We start from the raw sequence: 6,000 nt of genomic DNA, 5'->3' as shown, positions 1-6,000 counted from the left end.
AAAAGGAAAAGAAAGAAGTGGCAGCCTAGGAAATATAAAGGATTTGTTGAAGAGAAAAAAAAGGGAGTTAGAGGAAAAAAACGGAGAGGAAGGCGTAGAGATTTTTAAAAAAAGCAATAAAATAACGAGATCACCGGAGAAAGGAGGTAAAGAGGATGGGGAGAAAAAAGAAATTAAAAGAATGTTACAAGATATGTAACAAGAAGTAAAGGGGATGATAGGGAAACTGAGGGAGGAAATAAAGGAGCAGGGAGAGAGGATAAGAAAGGAGATAAAGGAGATAAGGCGAGATTACAAGGTACAGATGGAAAGATGGAGAGAAGAGAAAAAAGAATTAAAAGAGAACATGGAAGGTATAAAGAGGAGAATAGAGAGACTAGAGAGGAAGATGAAGGAAAGGGAGGAGGGAGAGAGAGAAAAGGGAGAGCCCACAGGAAATGGACTATAAAAAAGAGTAGGGGAAGTGGAAAGGAAATGGGAAATACTAGAAAAGGAGAAAAAAAGGAGGAATATAGTAATAAAAAGCCTAGTAGTCAAGGAGAAGAAAAAAAGAGAGGGAGTGGAGAAATTGTTAGAGGAGATAGAGGCGAGGGTGAAGATAATGAAAATAAGGAAGATAGGGGAGGATAGAGAGATGGGGAGGGAAATGGTTGTGGTAGAACTGGAGAAGAAAGAACAAAAATGGGAGGTGATGGAGAAGAAAAAGAAATTGAAAGGTAGAAAAGAAAGGATAGACACGGATTTAACGTGGAAAGAAAAAGAGATAAGACGGAAGTTGGGAGAAATAGCAAGGAGAGAAGAGAAACGAGAAAAAAGGACGTGGATAAGTAATGGCAAGATAAGAATAGGAGAAAAATGGTGGAGATGGGATGAGGAGAAGAAAGTTTTGAAAGATGAGAATTGTAAAGAAAGTGGTAATGGGGGAAGAGGAGAGGAGAAAGGAAGATGGTCTGAAATAGAGATAGATAGAGAGAGGAAAAGGGAGAAGAGAGGAAAAGGATGGAAGGTGATTTTCTGGAACGTAGCGGAAGTAAGGAACAAGGATGAATAAGGAGAGCTTTGTGGTAGGAAGAGTAAAGGTAGGGGAGGAAAAATGGAGGGTGGTAGGAGTATACGTAGGAGAAGGAATAGAGAAGGCGTGCAGGGAGATGGAAAGGTTGACAGAGGAGAAGAAGGAAGAGGTTTACACAATAATAGGAGGAGATTTTAATGCGAGGACGGAAGAGGAAAGGGGAAGAGTTAAAGGTGAGGAGAATGTAGGAGAGGAGAAGACATAGGAAAATAAAAGAAAGTCGAAGGACAACTTAATCAATGCAGAAGGAAGAAAATTGCTGGAATTTTTGAGAGAAAGAGAATGGAGCATAATGAACGGTAACTCAAAGGGAGATGAAGAAGGGGAATGGACATTTACAGGAGGAAGAGGGAACACGGTAATAGATTATGTAATAGGAAATGAGGATAGCGGAGAGAAGGTGAGAAGGTTAAGGATAAGAGACAAGATGGACTCGGATCATCATCCAATAGAAGTGGAGATAGAAAGAAGGCAGACAAGAGAGAGAAGAAAGCTGCGAGGAGGGAGGAGAGAAGTATGGAATGAGAAAGGTCAGAAGATATTTGAGGGAAATTTGGGGGAAATAGGAGAAAGAGATAGATGGAGAATGGGAAAGAATAGAGAAGAGGATGAAGGAAGCATTGAGAGTAACAGAGGAGGACTGGAGGAAAGGGAAGAAGGAGAAGAGAGGATGGTGGGATGGGGAGTGTAGAAAGGAGAAAAGGAAGGTAAGGAGGGAGCTGAGGAGATGGAGGAGGGAAGGAGTAGAGGAGGAGGAATATAGGAAGAGAAGAGGAGATTATAAGAGATTGTGTAAGAGGAAGAAAAAGGAAGAGAACGAGAAATGGGAAAATCGAAGGTATGGGAAATAGTAAACAGGAAGAGAAGAAGATGGAAAGAAATAAATGAAGAAATTGAGATGAGAGAGTGGAGAGAATATTTTATGAAGCTACTAGGAGGAACGGAGGAGAGAAGAGTAAGAAAGGAGAGAAAGGAGGAGGGAAACAAGATAGAGGAGGAGGAGGAAGAGGAAAAAGAAATAAGTAGAGAGGAAATGGTAGAGGCAATAAAGAAGTTGAAAGTAGGAAAAGCGACAAGAATAGATGAGATTCCGAATGAGGCATGGAAGTATGGAGGAGGGAACGTGGAGGAATGGATATTGGAATTTTGTAACAGGATTTGGAGAGGAGAAGGCTGGCCGAAGAGATGGAAGGAGGGAGTGATAGTACCGATAATGAAGAAAGGGGATGGAAAAGAGGTGGAAGATTACAGGGGAGTAACCTTGATGCCATCATTGTATAAGGTATATACGATGATACTAACGGAAAGATTGAGGAAGGAGGTAGAGGAAAAAGTAATGCCGGAAAATCAGATGGGGTTTAGGAGAGGAATGGGTACAATAGACAACATCTATGTTATAAATTACTTAATTAATAGGCAATTGGAAAGAAAAGATGAAAGGTTGACAGCAATGTTCGTAGACTTGAGAGCAGCATTTGATTCAGTGGACAGGGAGAAGTTAATGGAGGCAATGGAAGAGAGAGGAATAAGGAAAAGATTAAAAAGAAGGGTAGAGGAGGTGATAAAGGAGACAACTTGCAGGATAAAGATAGGGGAGGAAGTTGGAGAAAAATTTTGGATAGAGAAAAGCGTAAGGCAGGGTTGCCCATTGAGTCCAATGCTATTTAACATTCTAAGCGGATTTAGAGGAAAAATGGGGAAGATGAGAAGGGAAGGAGTGAGAATAGGAGAGAAAAGAATATATACATTGGCGTTCGCGGATGATATGGTGTTGTTGGTAGAGGAGAAAGAAGAACTGAGGAGTATGATAGAAAGATTAGAAGAGTATTTGAATAAAAAAAGATTGGAATTGAACGCGAAGAAGACGAAGATAATGAGGTTTAGGAGAAAGGACGGAAGATGGAAGAAAAGGAAGTGGAGATGGAAAGGAGAAAAAATGGAGAAAGTGAAGGAACTTACATATCTGGGATACGAACTATAGAGGAATGGAGGACAAGAGGGGCAGGTGAAAGAAAGGATGAGGAGAGAGGCAGTTATTATGGGGCAAGTATGGGGAATAGGGAAAAAAAGGTTTGGAAAAGATTGGGGGAGAGGATTATGGTTGTTTGACAAGTTGGTGTGGACAGTGATGAGCTACGGGGTGGAAATATGGGGGTGGAAGGAGAGAAAAAGAATGGAAAGGATGGAGAAAAGGTACTTGAGATGGACATTAGGGGTAGAAAGGAGGACACCAGGATATATGGTGAGGGAGGAGCTGAGAAGAGAGAAGTTGAGGATAAGAGCCGGGAAGAGGGCGTGGAATTTTGAGAAGAGAATGGAGGAAGGAAGAGGAAGCGAATTGGCAAGGAAATGTTGGGAGGAAATAAGAGAAAAGGCGAAGGAAGGAAGGGTGGGATCGGATTGGAAAAGGAAAAGGGAAGAGTATTTTAGGGAAAGAGGTAGGAAGATAGAAGATATAGAGGAGAGAAGAGGAGAGGAAGAGGGATGGTTTGGGGAGCTAATAAGGAGAGATTTAGAAGAGCAGAGGAGGGAGAAAGAGGAGAGAATAGAAAGGTCAGAATTTAACAAATGGTACAAGGAGGTTAGAGGAGAAGAAGTTCCAGAATATTTAAGAAAGGATTGGGGAGAAAGTAGATGGAGGAGAGTAGCAAGATTTAGATTAGGAAGTGAGATATTAGAAAGCAGGTATTGGGAGGAGGTGGAAAAGAGGAAATGCAGGATATGTGGAGAAGAGGAAGAGTCATGGGAGCATGTATGGTATGTGAGAGGTGTGGATTGAAGGGAGAGAGGAAAGAGAGTTGGCAGGAAGTTGCGTGGGAGATATTAGGAGAAAAGAGAGAGAGGGAAGGGTGAATGAGGGAGATAGAGAGAGAGAAAGAGAGAGATAAGAGAGGGGAGAGGAGAGAGGAGCGTACGAGGAGATTAAGAGAGAAGAAGGATGAATGGAGGAGTAATAGACGCGAGAGGGACAAAAGGGGAGAAAGAAAAAGAAAGAAAGGCAAAGAGGAAACGGAAGTCCCAAAAGCGTATGTGTGTGTGTATGGAGTTGGGTAGAAGCCAAGGGGAGATGGCCTGATCAACGGGCGACTCAAAGCGAAAGCCCAACCCCTAGGATAGTTAGGTTAAGTTAGTAATAAGTTAAAAATAAGCTAGGTTAAGAGTATATTGTAAAAGTCATTGTAACGTGTTTTTTTTTCTTTTTGTATTTTCGGTTTTTGTATAATTAGAATTGTATGTGAATTGTAACCCTAAGGGGAGCAATAAAATTTCTACTACTACTACTACTACTATTCGTCAAATTAAAATACAATCTACAAAAAAACAAAAAAATATCGAAAGATATCAAAAATGTAGCGCAAATATCGAAACAATGGCAAAAATTATCCGTAGGACGCTACTGTGTATCCTTTACCGGACGTAACACGATTTCCGTAACCTTGAAAAAAATAATTTGAAATATTTCATGAACGAGAACATATTTTTCAAAAAATGATCATATCAATTGAAAGCGCGATTTTTTTCAAGTAAAATGAGATCTTAACGAACTTGATAGCTTTATTGGTTGCGGAGATATGAATTATTTAAGTTATTTTTTGGTCGAAAATGTGTCACTTTTTTGTCCGAATACGGCGTCGTACTTGTCCGCGGTCACCCATCCCGAAAAAGTGATTTTGTCCGCAGCTGCTTTACCTTATCCGCGGCCACGCATCTCAGTATAGTGACATTTTCCTCAGCTGCTTAACTTTTTAAGCAACCAAACGAAAAATAAATTCTCTCTCTCTCTCTCTCTCTCTCTCTCTCTCTCTCTCTTTCTCTCGCTCGCTCGCTCGCTTTCCCCCCCTTTCTCTCTCCCTTTTCTTCTTGCTTTCCCACGCCTTTTTTCGCTCTCTCTCTCGTTCTCTCTCGCTCTCTCTCGCGTTCTCTCGCTCTCTTACGCTCTGTCTTGCTCTCTCCAGCTCTCTCCCGCTCTCTCTCGCGTTTTCTCGCTCCATTACGCTCTATCTCGTCTTTTCTCGTCCTCTCTCGCTCTCTCTCGGTTTTTTTCGCTTTCTCTCGCTTTCTCTCGCTTTCTCTCGCTGTCTTTCGCCTTCTCTCGTTCTCTCACGCTCTCTTACACACTCTCTCTCCCTCTCTCCCTCACTCTCGTTTTCTCTCGCTTTTTCTCGCTCTCTCTCGTTCTCTCTCGGCTTCTCTCGTTTTCTCTCGGCTTCTCTCGTTCTCTCTCGGCCTTTCTCTCTTTCTCTTTTGCCTTCTCTCGTTTTTTCTCGCTTTTTCCCGCTCTCTCTCGTTCTCTCTCGACTTCTCTCGTTCTCTCTCGGCTTCTCTCGCTCTCTTTCGTTTTCTCTCGTTCTTTCACGTTCTTTCTTGCCTTCTTTCGTGTATTCTCGCTTTCTCTCGGCTTCTCTCGCTCTCTCTCTCTCTCTCGCTCTTTCGCTGGTTCACACCTTCTTTTGCTCTCTCATGCTTTCTTACGTTCTCTCTCGCTTTCTCTCAATCTCACTTGATTTCTCTCGCCTTTTCTAGCTCTCTCACGCTCTCTTACGTTTTCTTTCGCTTTCTCTCAATTTCTCTTCACTTCTCTCGTCTTCTCTGGCTCTCTCACGCTCCTTTACGCTCTCTCTCTCGGTTTCTCTTGCATTCTTTTACTCTCTCACGCTCTCTCTCGTCTTCTCTGACTCTCTCACTTTCTCTCGCCTTCTTTCGCTTTTACTCGCTTTTTCACGCACTCTGTCGCTCTCTCTCGGTTTTTCTCGCTTTCTCTCATTCTCTCAGGCTCTTTCACGTTCTCTCGCTTTCTCTCATCTACTTTCGCTTTCTCTCCGCTTCTCTCGCTTTCTTTTGCTTTTTCTCGTTCTCTCATGCTCTCTCTCTCTCTCGCCCTCACTTGCTCTCTCTCCCTCATCCTCGCCTTCTAACAAACCGCTATA

This window comes from Nylanderia fulva, unplaced genomic scaffold, assembly GCF_048542155.1.
Source record: "Nylanderia fulva isolate GAGA-0341 unplaced genomic scaffold, ASM4854215v1 Scaffold82, whole genome shotgun sequence".
NCBI lineage: Eukaryota > Metazoa > Arthropoda > Insecta > Hymenoptera > Formicidae > Nylanderia > Nylanderia fulva.
This window is presented reverse-complemented; position numbering follows the sequence as displayed.